The 18,062-nt window shown below is 47.2% G+C and overlaps 1 protein-coding gene across 3 annotated transcripts in view; it reads right to left on the bottom strand.

The window, feature by feature from the left end:
* Nucleotides 1–12,723, bottom strand: part of APOOL (apolipoprotein O like) — a 464,407-nt gene extending 451,684 nt beyond the window's left edge. Inside the window, exons 1-2 of one of the 3 annotated variants that reach the window (XM_069612927.1) lie at nt 12,596–12,683; nt 10,540–10,655 (exon numbers count right to left, since the gene is read on the bottom strand). The gene's annotated coding sequence lies outside the window, so the exon portion shown is untranslated. Of the gene's footprint in view, nt 1–10,539; nt 10,656–12,595 lie in introns of all 3 variants that reach the window. The other 2 variants (XM_069612925.1, XM_069612926.1) reach the window with 2 other exon arrangements.
* Nucleotides 12,724–18,062: the final 5,339 nt, after the last annotated feature.

The following is an 18,062-nucleotide window of genomic DNA, read 5'->3' as shown; positions in this document are numbered from 1 at the left end:
TTCTAATCACAATTTTGTCCACATGGGAGGTTCATGAAAAAACGATTCCTGGCGGCACAGTAAACATCTGCTTTCGCAGACCGGCTCAAATTTGCCGGGCCGTGCCATATGGTGCAGAGATCCTTTGTCTAAACTCTTAGCCAAGCTAGGTGGAATCATCTCCAGCACACTGAGCGCAGGGCAACGTCTGCAGGCTCAGCAACGGCCGTCCATGTGACACAGACGCTACTTTCTGCCCTCGTGGCGTCACCAGTACTGCATGGAAAGCTGTGCTGATAGGTCGTTGGGTTCTCGCCAACGTGGAAAGGTTACAGAGTTCTGCCTTAGTTATAGGCTCCACAGGGCACCGCGCTGCTACGATGCTCCTTGTTTTCTGGGCAGACACCGTTGGACGGAACCGCCCCTGCAACCGATCAGGAAGTTCTCTGCTGGACTGGTGGAAGTTGCGGAGGAAAGCTGAGTCCACTGTCACAGGGCTTACATGAATGCTGCTCCTCTCGGACAGGCCCGACAACGAACAACTGGACACATTTGCAGGAAACTGCACAGCACACTCGTCCGGACTGGCTGAGTATTTGTACTCAGAAGTCTGGGTGTGGAGGAGGACTCACAGGGGGTGTGGTATGTGGCCCATTTAAGTGTGGGCCGTTGCCCATTTAAGAAAGAGCGTCATCACACTGCTCAATAAAAGCGACTCTGCTGGCACGTGAGGAAGTAGAAACTTGTGTCTGTGGTTTCTTTGTGTGCCGTCTACCGCGTGCTCACAGCCTGGTCCTGCAGCCCCCAGAGCTGAGGCTGCCACGTCTGGGGTAACCCCGTGCCCCCAAGGTATCCTTGATCCTTGTCCGGATGAAGCAGGGTATCCCCTGCCTGCTGTCTCTGTGTAGAGTCGGTAGCCCCCCCGAAACGTGGCGTGGGTGACCCTTGGCGGGCCACCACATTGGCGACGTGGTGGTCTGGGCCCCCGCGCACATCCATGTGCGGGCCAACAGGTGCCTCGTCTTGAGGAGGAGGCGAGACAAAGGAACTAGGTGCGGTTGCAGTGAAGCCACGTAGAGTGGGGAAGCAGTGTCATCCGTGCTGCGGGTGGCCAGGGACCTCGGGCTGTGTGCATGCACAGGTCACCTGGTGCCCGTGAGCGAATTGGAGGTGCCGGGGGCCGCCGAACTGCTGAGGCGGCCCCTATCACAAGCAGTGTCGGCCGCAACAAAGGAGAGGTGCTGCAGGAGCGCTGAGGCCAGCAGGTGACTCCCTGAACGAGAAGGAAGCTGCCGGCAGGCCCTCTGCGAGGAGAACAAAGGAGCCCGGTGAGGCGATCCACAAAGGAGCCGGGCCCGGGTAGTGGAAGACTGTGTGGCAGCCTGTAGCGCCCCGAAAAAGAGGGGGTGTGGTCTCCAGGTAACAGAGGTCCCACGGCTGCTCCGGAACGAACAGTGAACCAAGAAGGTGTGGCCTATACTCACTAGGCCGCCTCGGTGCACGGAGGGGAACAGCTAAACCCGCATGAACATGGTAGGTGCGACCCACAGATAAAAGCCGCGGCAGAGAGGTAAAAAAAAAAAAAAAAGAATTCTTGTTTCTGGCCTGAAGTTACAGACAGGACAACAAGGTTTGCGGCTCCACAGGAGTGCTCATGCGCCCTGGGGGTGAGAGGGTTTTTGCCTATGTCTGCCTTGTACATGGAGCAAACAGTGCCAAAGTGCTGACAGCACAACAAGATACTAGCCTGGGGATCCCATTAACCCTCACAGCTGCTCCTCGCCTCTCACCTAAAAGGAACCCGGAAGGGTATCGGCTCCAGGAGGAGTGCTCATGTGCCTTTAGGGCTTCCGAATTGCACAGTCCACCCAGGGGCGCATCACCAGTGAGTGTCAGCTGCGGCACGCCATGTAAACATCATGGGGGATGCCGAAGAAGAAACCGAAGAGGCATAACGCCAGAATGTGCAGCTTGCGCCGCTGTATCCGTTTGATGTGGTGGGGGCTCCAGCTAGTGTAGGACCCTGGTGGACGGCATGAGTGGAAAACCTAGAACTGTACTTCGAGGCCATTTGAGATTATGGACAGAGCTAAATGATCAACGCTTCTGTATTCAGCTGGCCCGGCCGTCCAGAGACTGTTCAAAACCTTGCGGCCCAGGGATCAAAACGTATGGCGCAGCCATTGCAGCACTGAAAGAGTACTTCATGCCTATGGTCAACCGGGATTATAAACGGTTCAGGATGAGATGCGTGAGACAAGAGGAAGGGGAGAGCCTCGACTCACTTCAGGTCAAGCTGCGCGGAATTCCACTGTCCTGCGCTCTGCGCAACTTCGAGGACGATGAGATCAGAGCTCAGATAATATACGCTGTAGTTCAGCGAAGTTGCGAAAACAGATCCTCCGAGAGCCAGGACTGGGTCTCGGCCAGATCCTGGAGCTGGGCCGCGCCCAGGAGTTGGCGGAGGTGTGTGCCTCAGCTATGGACACCCCCAGGCACCAGCTCAAGGTGGAGGCCCTCATGCAACGGGTTAAGTTGGAAGAGGTGTTGGTTGTCAGCAAGTGGCAAGGAGGTAGGCCATCAAGAAGAGGGGATTGGCCACGGAGAGACCAAGGCGCCACCATATGCCATCAGTGTGGATGGGATCTCTCGCACGCGCAGGAATGCCCAGCCAAAGGACACATCTGCGGGAGGTGCGGAAAGGTGGATCACTTTGCACGGGTGTGCCCAGCTCCAACGCCAGCCAGCATGGTGGGGCCATCGGCAGGAGGTGCGTCAAAGGAGGAAGATCCCCAAAGTCGCGGCGGTCTAGGTGGCCAAAGAGCAGGAGGGGACTGTATGACTATGCTGAGGAAGATGAGGAAAATGTCTTGCAGCAGCGCAAGCGGCCCGTTTGATCTAGGCATTTTCTGATCCCCGCACCTGCCATCGGGCCCCGTGGTGTACGGACTGGAAGGCACCCGTTGTTTGCAGTGATTGAATAGTTTATTAGGGTCGTGTGTGGACTGGATTACACCATAGTTGCAGGCCCATATAGAGGGTCGTAGTCTTATGTGTGCTGTTTTTTTGTTAGAATAAAGGAGGGATGTGGTGCGTGGCTCATTTAACTGTGAGCCCGTTTCCCCTTTAAGAAAGAGCATCATGACTATGTCATGACGCTCCTCAATAAAAGGGGCTCTGTTGGCACGTGAGGGTCAGTGCAGCAGAGCCCCAGGAAGCCGCAACTCGTGTCTGTGGTTTTTTGTGTGTGTGATCGCGGCCTGGTCCTGCAGCCCCGGCCAGGGTGCCCCAGAGGCTGCTACGTCTGGGGTGACCCCCCAGCCCCCAAGGTATCCTGTCCAGTGATCCGGACGAAGCAGGGTGTCCCCTGCGTGTCCACAGCATCTGTGTAGAGTCAGGTGCCCCCGACACGTGGCGTGGCCCGCCCGGGTGACCCATGGAGGGCCACCATAGGGAGCAGTGTCTAAGATGTACTGCAACCCCCACAGCAGTGCTCACGTCAAAGTCCTCTACGCTCCGTGTGAAACTCGTCACCAGTGAAGGAAGGAAAGGTCTGCTCGATAGTTAAGCATGATTTATTGTCCTTGGTCTGCCATTCGTTAAGATTTCAGGAACAACAGGAGAGAGGGATAGAAGGAGACAATAGGTACACATCATGGAACACCTGACTCCCCCACACCCAACCAGCCTCTCTAATCACTTCTAACATTAAATCTTCTGAACCCTGAGCCCCAAGTTCCATGTAAAACCAATAGCTCTGATGCAGTCCTATGAGCACACAGCACACATTACACATTACAACATAATTCCATCCAGCGCACAGAATACGCATCAGAAAGTGCCAGAGCACAATGTGCATACAAATAAAGTTCAAAAGGTATAGACGTAGTGAAATGATTTCAGTCCCAATTTGAAAGGAGAAAAAGTGTGCATCAGTGAACAACCACCAGGGTATACCCCTGCACTTCTTACAGACCCCAAAATGAAGATGAGCGATTACACCTCTACACCCAAAAAATACACTGTTCACCAAAAAAATAAATACCTCCCCCGTACTCAAAACTATAACCAACCGGTATCACCACAACGGCAAAAAATAAAACAAGGCCAATAGCCTGTAGCTAAACCTACCTAAGCTCGCGTCCCCGACATCAAGCCAGTAAATTAAAATGACAGGAAGCAAACGCTCACCATGCTCTGAAAAAGAAATATATGGACGTGCAGGACGGCACTTCGGTCAATGTCTGGGTTGCCAAAGAAAATGAATACGTGTGGGGAAAAAAGCGATGTACTGGTCCCAGGCAGAACTCCAAAATGTACAGAAAGTAGGTAGAGGCTTGAACCAACTTAGCGAACGAAGCATAATGATAGCAGCCAATTACAACGTGGCTGTAGCAAAATCGGCATTAACAACAGGGTTATTTTTCCCGGTCTGTTTTCTCTCCCACAACGGACTGCTGGTTCCCACCATCATTTACCCAAACCTAAAAGACAGGTGCGCAACAAAACCTATATATTTTGGAGGGGGGGCTAAGTGGTGATGGGAGGGGCCACTTCAGAAAATAGGCAAGATAAACTTTGAGGCTCCACCCCCACTGTTCCACCCCGTCCCTCCCATGGCCTGATGTGGGGACCACAACTATCTAAAGTGCAAAATGCAGAGAGTTGATAGAAGTCTTTCTTTAAAGTAGCAGCTTTAAAGTTTCAGTGCGTTTGTTACAAGTACAATTTTCTGCACAAACACAGTAAAACTTTAACACCGCCAGTTTCGGGAAAGGCTTCCCTCACCTCTCTGCCTAACAAAATACAAGTGCGCACATACTGGGGTACACATAGGCTAAAATGTAGGCAGACTAACCCTTCAAATGTTGGGAGAGGTGCTAACTTCAGAGACGTGGGGGGGGAGTGGCAAACTTACTTGTGTTGGGGCATCTAACTTCTTTACACATTGTAATGAGACTATTCTAGTGCCGCTTCAATGTTACAAGCCGTTAACTCTCTTGTCTAAGTCTGAAAACACCCATTTAAGGACTGCTGTGAGAATGAGCCGTCTCCTGTCCTTCCTACCCTTCCAATCACTCCCCTGGCATGCAAGCACTAACCCCAAATCACGATTTCAATTGTCTAAACATGTATGCATTTGAAGGCAGGTGCCAAAAATGAAAGGCTTTACATAACTAACGTTTCCACAAAGCACTTCAAAGGATCAGACTTTGGGTTCTCCGCATTTCATAACATATCCCCCCTCCCATTGAAGAAAATAATCACTCAAGACTCGGGTGCTTCCAACCTGCACCCACCTGTCAGCGTCACTCCTGATGCACGTCACAATGCCTTTAAATTCCACACAAAGCTAACATTAGATTGCAAAAACACATCTTCTTCGAATAAGAATAGTTTGCAAGTGAGGAGGCAAGTTTAAGTAGAGTCGGCACAGCATCATGTGCCAAGAAAGTTGTTTTTTCAGGTTAAAAGTGCTGTATTCAGAACAGTGGTCGAAGTGGAAAAAAGGAACTAGTGGTAAGGGTGGGAGATGGGGGAATGGTAGGACTGTGCCGGTTGGGGTTTGCCATCGACAATGTCTCTTGTTGCTTTGTGGCTAGACTAGACATTGCCTGAAATAATAAACAAGCACTAGCAAAGCCAACAGTTTGGACTTTTGTGTATGTATGGGATAGGCACTGATATTTATTTTTTACATTTATAAAGCATGCAAGGCGGCCCTTTGGCATTGTGGCGGCGTTACAATTTAGTGCTTCCTTAGTTACAGTCGTATACACATAATGGGCAGATAGAAACAACAAAACAGAAGGTAGTAGCAGTGACATACAGGAAGTGATACATGGAGTTTGGCTTACTGGTTCCAAGGTTACAGGGGAAACAAAGTCAACCATAAGATGGAAGTTACAAATTGTTGGTGGGGGACCCGCGTCATTTAGTTTAGTTTAGTTTATTATTTGATAATGCGCTCCAAACCCAGGGGTAGCCAGGCACAGCAGTTACAAGAATACTTAAGCTTAGGTTACATACAGAGGATGCATACAGGAGAAACATTACAAGTGTTATTAACGTTTTTTAACATACAAATATAAACAGTGAAAACATGCAACATGATGTGTGTACCTCACATCACAAAGGGCAATGAGATAGTCTGCAGTCTGGTTTCAGAAGTATCGTGTTAGTTGTTTGCAGTGGTTGATTCAGGCCTAGAGCAGGGGATCGGTTTGTTAGTCGTCGTTAGTCCAGAGCCAACTTTTCACATTACATCTAAATCTAGAGTAGGGCAGATTAGCTCTCAATGCAGTGGGGAGTGAATTCCAGGCACGGGCAGCTTTAACAGGGAAGCTAGCTCCACCCGCTTTTGTTAGTCTGAATCTAGGCGTTTCCAGTAAGAAGTGGTTAGAAGCTCCAGTGTGGTAGGTAAAGGATTTTCTGGTCAGTCTGGCCGAGATGTATGGGGGCGCGGTATTGTTCAGTCCTTTGTGGGTGTGATATAGCGTCTTGAGGAGCACTGTCGCTGATTTTTAACCAATGATGGTCTTTCCTGATGTTGGATATGTGTGCTCTGCGAGGTATGTCCAGGGCTGCTCTAAGAGCATTATTCTGCAGTATTTGCATTTTGTTTCTGATAGTTTTACTGGCGCCCGTATATAGGGCGTTACAGTAATCCAATTTAGACATACTAGGGCATTGGCTAGTGTGATACAATTGGTTTTGGAAAGGTAAGGTCTGCTAGCCCTGATTAATTTGCAGGTGTAAGCAATGGAGGAAGCGAGGGAATTAACTTGTTTTTTGAGAGATAATGTGGAATCGAGATAGAAACCTAGAGTTTTTACCTCGGTTGCCACTTTAATTATATTGCCATCTATGTTGAAGGCGAGATAATTGGGGCTAAGTTTTTTGAAGTTAGAGTCGGAACCCAGGAGCAGTATCTCTGTTTTATCGTCATTCAGGCAGAGGCCGTGGGAGGCCATCCATGCCTGAATGAGGAGGTAAATCTTGTTTACTAGAGCTGCGTCCTCGACAAAGTTGCCAGATAGTGGTACGAGGATCTGCATATCGTCCGCATAATTAGTGTAGGTAACCACAGTTTGTCAAATTTGTCGAAGAGTGGCTTAGTGAAGATATTGTACATTGTGGGGGAGACACATGAACCATGTGGGACGCCACAGGTGATATGTATTGGGTCCGCAGAGGCTAAGGGGGAAAACACTCTCATCGTATGGTTGGCTAGGAAGGATTGTACCCAGGCTATAGCTTCACTTGAGAAATAGGCGGCAGACGCTAGGTGGTTGCATAACACTGCATCGTCCACCAAGTCAAAGGCTGCCGATAAGTCAAGGAGGAGGAGCATAGCTGTTTTACCTTTATCCTTCAACTTGTCAATTTGTGTCTTAAGGTCGATTAGGGCCGTTTCAGTACAATGTAATGGTCTGAATCCAGATTGGCGTGATCCTAGTAGTTGATTTGTCTCTAAATAGTTTTGGATCTGGAGGAAGGCTACTCTGTCGATAATTTTAAGGAGAAATGGGACCGTAGTAATGGGCCTGTAATTGGTAGGGATAGCTGGGTCGAGGGTCTGTTTTTTAAGGAGAGGCAGTACCCAAGATTCTTTGAGGTTTGTCGGTACAGTGCTGGTTCTAAAGGATGTGTTAATTAATTTGGATATGAAGGCTGCTAAGTCTCTAGCTGCGTCCTTAACAACTTGTGCTGGGCAGCTGTCACCTTGACAATTAGACGGTCTCAGGGATGATATCACCTTTTCAGTTTCCAATATAGATATGTTCGTAAATCTGAATGGTTTGCAATTACTTTAAGTGACTGTTCTAGGTGTATCAGACAAGTGGGTAGTATGGGTTCCAGTGGAACTCAAGGAAGCTTTCTTTTTTGCAATTTTAGTTTGTAGAGTTGTGATTTTATTACCTAAGGCATTTTGGATGCTAGTGCACCATTGTTTGTCCTTGGGGACATTGTCTACGGGAGCAATCGGATTTTCCATTTCCCGGAGGATGGAGAAGAGTTCTTTGGAGTTAGAGTTAGCTTTACTAATTCTCTCATTAAATGTGTCTTTTTTAGTTTGGATTATTTCCTTCTTGTATTTTTTAGCAAGGTTGTCAAGTAGTGTTTTATTCTCAGCTGAGGGTGTGTGCCTCCAGATAGCTTGGAGTTTACGTTTTTGGATTCGTAGTTCTTTAAGGTGGGGGTTGAACCAAGAGTTAAGGTGGGATTTTCGTTTACTTTTACGTAGTTTGATAGGGGCAGTTGCGTCCAAGGCTTTGGACATAGTGTTGTTGAATGTGTGAACTAGCGAGTTAGGGTCAGAGTTAATAGTGCTAGCCATAAGATCTGGTAGGAGGAGCTAGTTTTTCAGCCGTAATTTCTTTTTTGTTTCTAGTGGGCATGGGTGGTACTGTTTCCAGATTATCTAATTTGGGAGGCTCTATAGTAGATGAGAAGCAGATGAGAGGCTGGTCGGTCCAGGTTTGTGGTAGAATATTAGAGATGGTTGTGGTACAGTTTCGGTTGGCTATCCAATCTAATGTGCATCCTTTTATATGTGTAGGGGCTAAAACTTTTTGGGTAAGGCCATGATCGACTAAGATAGATTGGATGGAGTGGGCCTGTTTGTCCTCATCATCATTGAATTCCAAGTTAAAGTCACCTAGTAACAGGAGATGGGTGGAAGCTTTGATGATGCTAGTGAGGAGGCTGGATAGGTCTTCCTCAAAGTTACCTAGTGGGCCCGGTGGTCTGTATACCAGAAGGACAGTTAGTGTACTGTTATTCGAGATAGGTATTTTAGCAGAGAGGAGTTCGCAAGATGTAATTGCTGGGTGTGGGGTGAGTCTTACAGCTAACTTAGTTTTGGCGATGATGGCCAGGCCACCTCCCCTAGAGTTGGGCCGATTGGCTCTTAGTATATTGTAATTGTCTGGTATGGCAATCATGAGTGTGGGACCTGCGGCATTGTGGAGCCATGTCTCGGTGATAGCGAGGAGATCTAGGTTGTCCATGGCAAGCATGTGGGCAATTTCCGTGTTGTGTGCTATGAGGGACCTCGCATTGATAAGGGCTCCTGACAAGGTAGGGGTTGTGATTTTTTCTTGTGTGAGTCTAGGAGTGGGACGGTTGGGCCTCTTCTGGATATGTGGGAGGTCAATTTGTATTTTGGGTCGCCTTTCTGTAGCTAGGGCAAGAGGGTTGGGGTTGGAGGCAGTTAGAGTAGATATAGATCCAGAAGGACTGGTTCTTTTGTTTTTGAGGTCATAGAGACGTGGCAGCCTCGCTCTGAGTCGCATGTTTCTCTCTTGCAAATTGCAAGGTGTGGAGTTGGTATGGGCCATTGTTATGGTAATAATTAGCATAGTCCACAGTAGGGAGCAGAGTGTGTATATAATGCAGGTCTTGGTAGTGCACATATTGGGAGGAGACAGAAGGCAAAGTGGCATCTAAGTTTCACAATCCTAGCAGCGACTAAAGTGCGCACAGCAAGAGGCATCTAGATTTAACATAGCCCGCAGTGACTGGAGTATATACAGCGGAGTTTATAACCAACTGAGATGCATTCACCAGAGTACACCTAAATTTGGCAAGCAGAGTCTGCGAAACTCTATGTGCAAGTTATTATTGTAGTTAGTGGTATGGGCAAGAGTCAAACTAGTGGTAGCAGTCTAAATGCAGTTATTGAGGTGGCACTCTAAGAACAGTTGTAAAAACAGTCAAGCAAGATGAGGGATACTTTAAATGTAGATCACGAGTGTGACCCTTAATCAGGATTTGGCATTGCAGTTAGGCTGAAATACTGAGGGAAGCACTTCGATGCGAGGCATCCCAAATAGGTAAAATGCACTGGTGTCGCTCTAGAAAAACGGGGTGGCACAAATAGGCATGAAGTACAAAAGCGTACAGTCATAATAACGGTTCTTGGTAGGGCATGGGTAGCAGAGTGCAAGGTATAGACATTTGTATTTAAGAATACGAGAATGCGCTAGGTAAGCAGAGGTATATCAGAGTGATGGTATACTGAGGCAGGCGTTCGTTGCAACAGAGTTCAGGTAAGTTTGTAGGGGAGACTGATCTGTAGCAGTCTCTACGGTGCAATATAGTTGCGGGCGCAGTGTGTTACCTTAGTGGGCAAGTGTTGGAAGTCCAGGGGGTCTGGCAGACGGCAGGGTCGGCAGAAAACAGGCAACGGCCTTGTTCCCGAGCGCCTTGGTGGGAGAGGGCCGGCTTCGCCTGCCGGCGCCCAATGGCAGGGGCCGTAGCCTCAGTGGCCAATCAGCAGGGGCAGAGACTACTGCTGGGAGCCTGGTAAGGCACAGAAGGTTGCAGGCATAAATGAGGCGGCCATCTTAAAGGGGGTGCTTTGTGTCGGTACCTCGTGTAACTTAGTGATGACACGGAGCACAAAACATGCTCTTTCGGTACAGGGCGGGTACCGGGTTGCAAATCGCACGGATTCCTTAGTCGGGCTTCTATGATTAATCCTGTGCAATTATGCGAGGAAATTCGAAATTCAGCGTCGGATTGCAGGAAGTGGCGCGATGAGGCAGCGCTTACCAGAATGCATCAGCTGTTCCGGGATGCTTTCCTCGGCAGGCCTGCTGCTCCTGCAGTGTCGGGGCCTCGTGGGTGGAGCTCCTGCTCCTCGGGTGGGATCTGGGACTGCACACAGGCTGAGAACAGGCAATTTAATTAAAGAGTTTAGTCTTGAGTGATTTGCGGAATGCAGAGTATGAGGTTTTACTTCAGAGTGAAGTGGGCAGAGCATTCCAGTTTTGTGGTGCAAGATATTGGAAGCTTGTGCCTCCGGCTTTGGCTCTTTTGAAGAAGGAGACATGTATTTGGTTAGCATGGTGCAAGTACATAATGGTATTACCTTGTGATAAGATGGACACGGCTATACGTAGGCATATGATGGTATTAACTGGCAAATGCCTTTCCAATATCTCCAATCAAAACACTGTTGGCATTGTGATTGCTTGTTTTTAAAAGGAGTTCAGTGCATGCAACAGATCTAAATCAAGTGGCTGAAGGCACACTTGGTTGAGGCATTTTTATTACACCAGAAGCTATTTACAACTGTAATTAAGCCATTAACGCTCAACAGACTGCTTAGAAATAACCCTAAAAGGCTAATGGAAATACTTGATCAAAGAGATCTCACGAGGATGTGTTTCGGGAGGGGCAGGTAGTGGGTGGGATTGACAATAGGAATTAGCATGGCCCTGGGCAGTAATGTACTGGTAAATAAAACACCCTCAAGCTGTTCGTCCCTCCTCACAAGTCATCTCCCTCCTAATTGTGTGTCAATCACACAAACAAGTACCATAGCTACCTGAAATGCACCTAACCACTGGTCCACACAGCTGACAAAATATCTACAATGCTAACCGTACAGAGCCAGATCTTTTAAGATTTGCACACACAAAGCAATCTTGGCCTGATCCCTCTGCTACTGCATTAGCCGCCTACCCTGTTTCTTGAAGATCCCGAATGCTACTAGAAAGTGAGTAAATGGCAGATGGTGTGCAATGAAAGACCCAATTTCATAGCAAAACCGTACATAGAGTGTGGGTCAGGACTCTGGACGTCCCAGGCAACTTCAGTGGCTGGGAGCAACAGGGCAGAAAATAGAATGTTGGTTCGTTGGTTCAACCACAGTCCGCTATACTATCTCTGTTGCACTGACTGGCTGGTGAGACTATGTTTACCTGTCAAATCAAATGATACGAGACTGGGTGAGGGCCAGTGCAGCAATAATGCAATTCTATGTGACAGTATTGGAGCCACAACAGAGGAACACCACGGTACACCAATTTTTCATACACTTACTAAACTGTCCTACAACATGTAATTCCTTATAGCAGCATGTTGAGCCAAAATATCATGTACCTTTATTTTCCACATACTGAATGGAAAACCATAAAATGCAAAAGGTAAACTATTTACCCGCTTAACTTTCAGCATTTCAAGACACAATACAAAAGTTGTGTAATAAACTCACTACGTTTCGGAGATTTGTAAAAAACCTCCAGCGTGTTGTTATGTATTGTTTTAAGAACATTCAACTAAGGACATCAAGGCAAACTTTACTTTTTAGCCTATCAAGCTATTAGACATTATGGGTATGAACACATCTTTCAATTGATGCTTTATTGTGTTGCTCACTTTAACTGTCAAAACACTTGCAAGGTGACTGGTGATCTTTCAGTTGGAAATTCACCATCATGCATACGAAAGGCTATGCGGTTGCGGATGACAGGATAAGCGTGTTGTCAAGTTCATTACAGTGGACGCAGCCTGTGTGTCTCATGGGGGCTGTGACTCGGGCAGTGCCTGATCATCCGAGCCAGCAGATTGATTTTAAATTTGACTTGTAAAAAACAAAACGTGCTCGTGAATCTTTGAACTGATAAAAGCTGAGCACGGAAGCCCCGCCCCTCAGCTCACATTTCGGAGCGGGGAGTGGGGGGGCGCTGGATCCCAATTAGGTCAATGACGTTCCGCCCATGCTAAAACACATAACACAATGGAACCCTTGAAGGCCACTACTTATTTAACAAATTACATGGTTCTCGCCGAACGATCATAAAATTTAAGTGTAGCGGTTTACCTTGATAAATATCTGCCTATATCTTGTGCTGCAATCGGAACTACACAGAGGAAGACAGTCAAACTCTAACAACCAAGGTCGGGACCCTTGTCATATGATTAACACGTGTTACGCGTTCAAAAATGTGCACCACCCGTTCAGTACTAACAACAAAAGAAGGACTTTCAGATCTAGCCCCAAACAATCTTTGCGGCCATCTTAAACAGACCTCTGTAACAAAGCGCATACCGGGGAGCCCCATTGTGTAAGGTACAGATCTACCAACTAAAACCGCGAGTTCAAACGCGTGAAGCTAAAGTGAACAATTAATCATAAGTGCATAAAAGTAAAATACGGTGTTTCAAATTGGGACGTCAATTATACGAATTTACAGTTGTTAAAAAAAATATAGCAAATAGGAGGTTATTGTCAGAGTCAGAACTAATGTTATCACGAGGGTAACAATGAGTGGACTATTACTACGTAACATGATTTACTCTTACTTATCACTTGAAATAATGAACACTGCAGATTCCAATAAAAGCTTATGGCAGGAGCGCCACTCCCACCAAAGAAGTTTGTATCATATTTCACCCAATGCTTCACACACGTCACATTGAAATATACAGAAAACAGCGCTTCTTAACTTACTGTATTGTACACAAAAGATCTACATAGATAGAATGGACTCCCTGATCTATGCAATATTACTCATCTCACTATGGTGATATTATCTAAGTCAACAAATGTCAATACTATTGATGTTACAGAAAATCGATTTATAGCACACCATAACCATGCATATTCATATAAAACAATCAAAAATTAAAATCAGATTGTCCACACATACGTCTATTAAAGATTATGCTTTTCTCTCAACTTTACTTTTCGAGCAGCATTAAATAATAATAGTAATATACAAAAAGCGAACAAACTAGAATATCCATCAGTTTTCAGGTTTTTCGTAGTCCTTAATGTTATTGGTCCTTTTCAACATGTGACTTTAATAAACCAATAGTCTGAGTCCATCAATAATAATTCCTGTGTACCTTTTTATGAACTCCTCTTTCTTTCGCTGGTCTTTTCTGTTAGGACTGCACCTGCGGTCACCCAGGCCAGTCCATCCATCGCTCGGGACACCCAGCACACATGTCGACCTTACAGTTGCGGGCTGGTCCACAGGCTCAAAAGCCAGCCCGGACTTGCTGGGGGGCACCCAGCCAACCTCAGACAGGGAGCACCCTGTTCGCCCATGAGCACATGGGTGCTTCACTGGCCTGGGGACACCCAGGCTATCGCAGACACACAGCCGGTGTTGCCCAGCAGGGGCACCAGCCTACACCCACTGAGTTGCCCTCCAGGGACACAGCCGCATCAAAGGAACATTAGGACAGCGTTGCCCAGCAGGGGCACCGTCCTGGTGTAGGGCCGTGCAGGGAGGCCCTCTGCATGCTGCGCAGCGCCAGCATGCCGGTGGTAAGAACGACACGGCAAGCAGGAGTCAGATGGTCTAAGACTGATGAGCGGGAAGCCACTCATTACTTTTATTGATTACAGTCACGTGGTCACTGCCACGAGACATGAGCACGAGCCCTGAGATGTACCATGCTCCCAGGAGGGGGTGACACACCACACTTTCGACCTGTAGCATGCCAACCAGTAAATGCTGTTGAAATGGTCCTTGTACAAAACAGCATGATCCTGTTGGCTTGTTATCCGCCATGGAACCTGCAACACAAAATCATATTTCAACCCTCTGGTCTGTTTGGGTCGGTAATTGAAACATAAGAATGAGATCAAATGTATAATCCTTTGCAATCATGATAATACTTTAAAACATTCCATTATATATACATTAATTCGATTACTCTGGTGGGATAATCCTTTGCCTCTGTATATTCAATAGAATTAGGACTTTCTGTAACGTATGTGTGGAAAATCTGAATTCTATGTCAAGAACCGGAGGATTATGTTTGTTTAAAGCTTACATACCACCAACGTTGCCACCTTTTCTACTGGTCTGAAATAAAATGTTTTGAAAGTGGACTCTTTCGACCAGTCTGCAGCTCTCATAATCTTTTCTAACCTGGCCCCTGCCCAAACAGCCTTTGAAGCCATCGTCCCTCTCACTGAGTGGGCCCCGTGACTCTCAGTATCTACTCCCGCTTGGGCCATAACCCATCTGATCCATCTTGCTAGTGTCGCTAAAGCCACTGCCCCGAAAGCTTTCCTTAAGGCAATGAGCAACTGAGTTACACCTAAAGGTTGCACGTCTCTGGTCATGGAGACTCGTATGCTGAAATGCATCTTACTGGACGTAGCTTGGGGTGATCCGGGAATGCTTCATATGAAACAGACCTCAACCATGTTTTTGTTCTTTTCGCTATCTGGAATGTTATCCCCTAAGGTGATAAAGTTTTCCTATTGACCTCTAGCGTTCTCACATCTGATACCCTCTTACATGACAGTAGACATAAAAAAAGCATAGCCAGCTTGGCTGACAGAGCCTTCCTCGTTAGCTCATCATTGTCTGGCCAAGAGGTAAGCATCCTTAGCACCTTATCTATGTCCCATATCTGGTTTTATTTCTGTCTTGGAGGTTTAATTATTCTAATACCCTTCAGAAGTCTGCAAATTAGTCAATGTTCTCCCACTGACATTCCCTCTTTCTTAGGGTGCCCTGCTAAAATTGCTGAACAGGCTGTGTTAATTGGCCTATACGCCTTGCCTTGTGTTGCTAATTGTGCTTCGAAATTGGCTGCGTGTACCACATCTGTTCCAGTGGAATGCACGTTCCTTTCCATGCACCAACTATGCCAGGACCAAGCTGATCTGTATGCTTTTCTGGTCCCTGGCACTCATGCTTCTTCAATAATATGTTCAGCCTCGTCCGATAGTCCAGGCCTAGACCAGGATCCCCTGAAATTGCCAAGTGATTTAACTGAGGTTGCCTGTCTTCACCAATGGTGACCGCCCCCTGAGGGGTCCCTCACTATTAGCTCGAACCTCAATAGGGCTATCAGGCTGCCGTTGGACATTCCTAACAGGTCCGGGAACCATGTTTGCCCTCTCCAATCTGGAGTAATCAGCACCATGGATACTCACTGTCTCTTAACTTGGGCCAGTGTCCTCGCTTTCATTGCGAATGAGGGAAACGCATATTCTGTATGCGGTCCCCACTGTTGCAAGAATGCATCGATTGCTTCCGCTTATGGGTCCGGTCTCCAACTGAAGAATAAAGCAATTTGCCTGTTCCGTCTCAATGCAAACAATTCTGTCCTGCATGGACCCCATCTCATCATCAACTTCTGGAAAACTCACTTGTCCAGCTTCCAGACATTGGCATCCCTGAGGAACCTGGAGTTCCAGTCGACAATCTTGTTTTGGCAGCCCGGGAGTTATTGCGCTGTCACTGACACCTCCCTCTGTAGGCACAGATGCCAACATACTTTCACCAACAAGGCTAGCATTCTTGACTTTGTGCCTCCCAGTCTGTTTATATAGCGGATTGCTGACACGTTGTTCATTTTGAGCAAGATGCAACAATGTGCTCTCTCCTGCGCCCAGCATTTCACTGCGAACGAGCCCGCTAGGAACTCCAGGCAGTTTATGTGGAAGTTAAGTTCCTCTCCTGACCATCAGCCCCCTGTCTACAGATTGCCACATCTGGCTCCCCATCCCCTTCTGCTGGCATCTGACTCTATCACCAGGTCCGAGGATGAGCCAAATATTGCCCTTCCATTCCAGGCATCCATGTGGTTTAACCACCACTCCAGCTCCTCCCTCACCTCTCGCGTGAGGGGTATATTTTGTTCATAGAATACGCCCCTCCTGACGTGTTGAATCTTTAACCTTTGGAGTGCTCTTTAGTGTAGCGTGCCTGGGAAGATTGCCTGAATTGAGGATGCCAGGCATCCTACTAATCTCACTATCTCCCTTAAAGACATCATCTATTTTGCTAGCGTGTTCCTTATTTCTCTTTTGATGTTGTTTACTTTGACCAAGGGGAGACTCAAAATCCCTTGCACTGTATCTATCCTGAAACCCAAGCACTCCATACTTTGCTCTGGTTGTAAGCAGTTTATTAGAAAGCCTAACTGCTGAAGGAGATCTAGGGTAGAGTGCAATTGATCATTGATCAGCATTCTGTCTTGACACATTAAACATATGTCATCCAGATACATGATTAGCCTGAACCCTTGTTCCCTGAGGAGAGTCACCACTGTAAGGAACTCATGGTGGCAACAAGTAAGACTGACACAAGTGTTCACACTTAAGGGTGTTTATTGAACAATAAATGCTGCATGCAGGTTGGAAAAATCCCTAATCTAAACCTAAATCTAAGATGGGAGCAAGCTTTGACCATCAAATGAAAAATAAGGTATTCCTAGTGATGTTGTGTCAATTAAATGGCCCTATACTAAGAAACCTATTGCCAAACCTTACAACTAATACAAAAAGGGTGTGGGATAGTTTTCAAGAAAAGAAAGAAGTGTTCTCAAATAATACATCATGATGCAGTAGCCCGGGTCTTCCTGCCCCACGTTCTGAGCACAGGGTAAGGTGGGATCATGGAGCACAGTTCACTCTCGAGCTTTCCCAGCACGAGATGACAGTTCAGTTTTCAGCTATCAGGGCCGTCGATGACCAAGTCTCGTTTCAGTGGAAAGTTTCTTGCTTTCGAGGACGTGACATCTTCAAAATAATATAACAAATGTTCCTTCAACAAAATGAAAGTTCTTTAGGGTGATAATGGTTCACCCCTGGATCCCCCTCTTCTGGGCACTGACCCCTTCTCAATTGCTAATCAAAGTTCATGTAGGGTGATGGCTTCACCCCTGGATCCCCCTCTTCTGGGCGCTGACCCCTTCACATATCGTATTCCTTAATTTATATCTTAGTTCTTTTCTCAATGCAATTTGGATGACAGCTTCACCCCTGGATCTCCCTTGGTCGGGCTCGGACCGCTCTTGACTGCCAGTACTTGGGTGACGACTTGACTCCCAGGTCTACCTCGGTTGGGCTTGGACCGCTCTTGACTGCCAGTACATGGGTGACGACTTCACCCCCGGATCTCCCTCGGTTGGGCTCGGATCACTCTTCTCAAATCCCTTTAGCGGGATTTCCCTTCCCTTAGTTTCTAAATGTGTTTTCAAACAGTTCATAGTGGACATCCCTCGGCTGGGTTCACGTCGATCAACATACTGTTTTTCGGGACTTTATACTTTGCCCCTTCTCACTGGCATCCCTCGGTCGGGTTCACTCTTGCCATCTATTTTATACACTTCAGGTTTTGGTGGGATTTGCTTCCCTTGTTTCCTCTCACTGTGGGATTTACATCCCTTTCTTTCACACAGTTTGTAGATCAAAGTCTTTCGATTGTACTGGGATTTTGCTTGACCCTCAGTATGACCACTTTCGCTGGCCCTCCTATGGCCTTCTGGTATCTGTTGTTCAGGATCGACCAGAGTCTATGGAGTTAGCACCT

The sequence above is a fragment of the Ambystoma mexicanum genome, chromosome 5p (genome assembly GCF_040938575.1).
Source record: "Ambystoma mexicanum isolate Mex_15411 chromosome 5p, UKY_AmexF1_1, whole genome shotgun sequence".
Classification (NCBI taxonomy): Eukaryota; Metazoa; Chordata; class Amphibia; order Caudata; family Ambystomatidae; genus Ambystoma; species Ambystoma mexicanum.
Note: the sequence above shows the minus strand (reverse complement) of the source record. Positions and strands in the feature narration are given on the sequence as shown.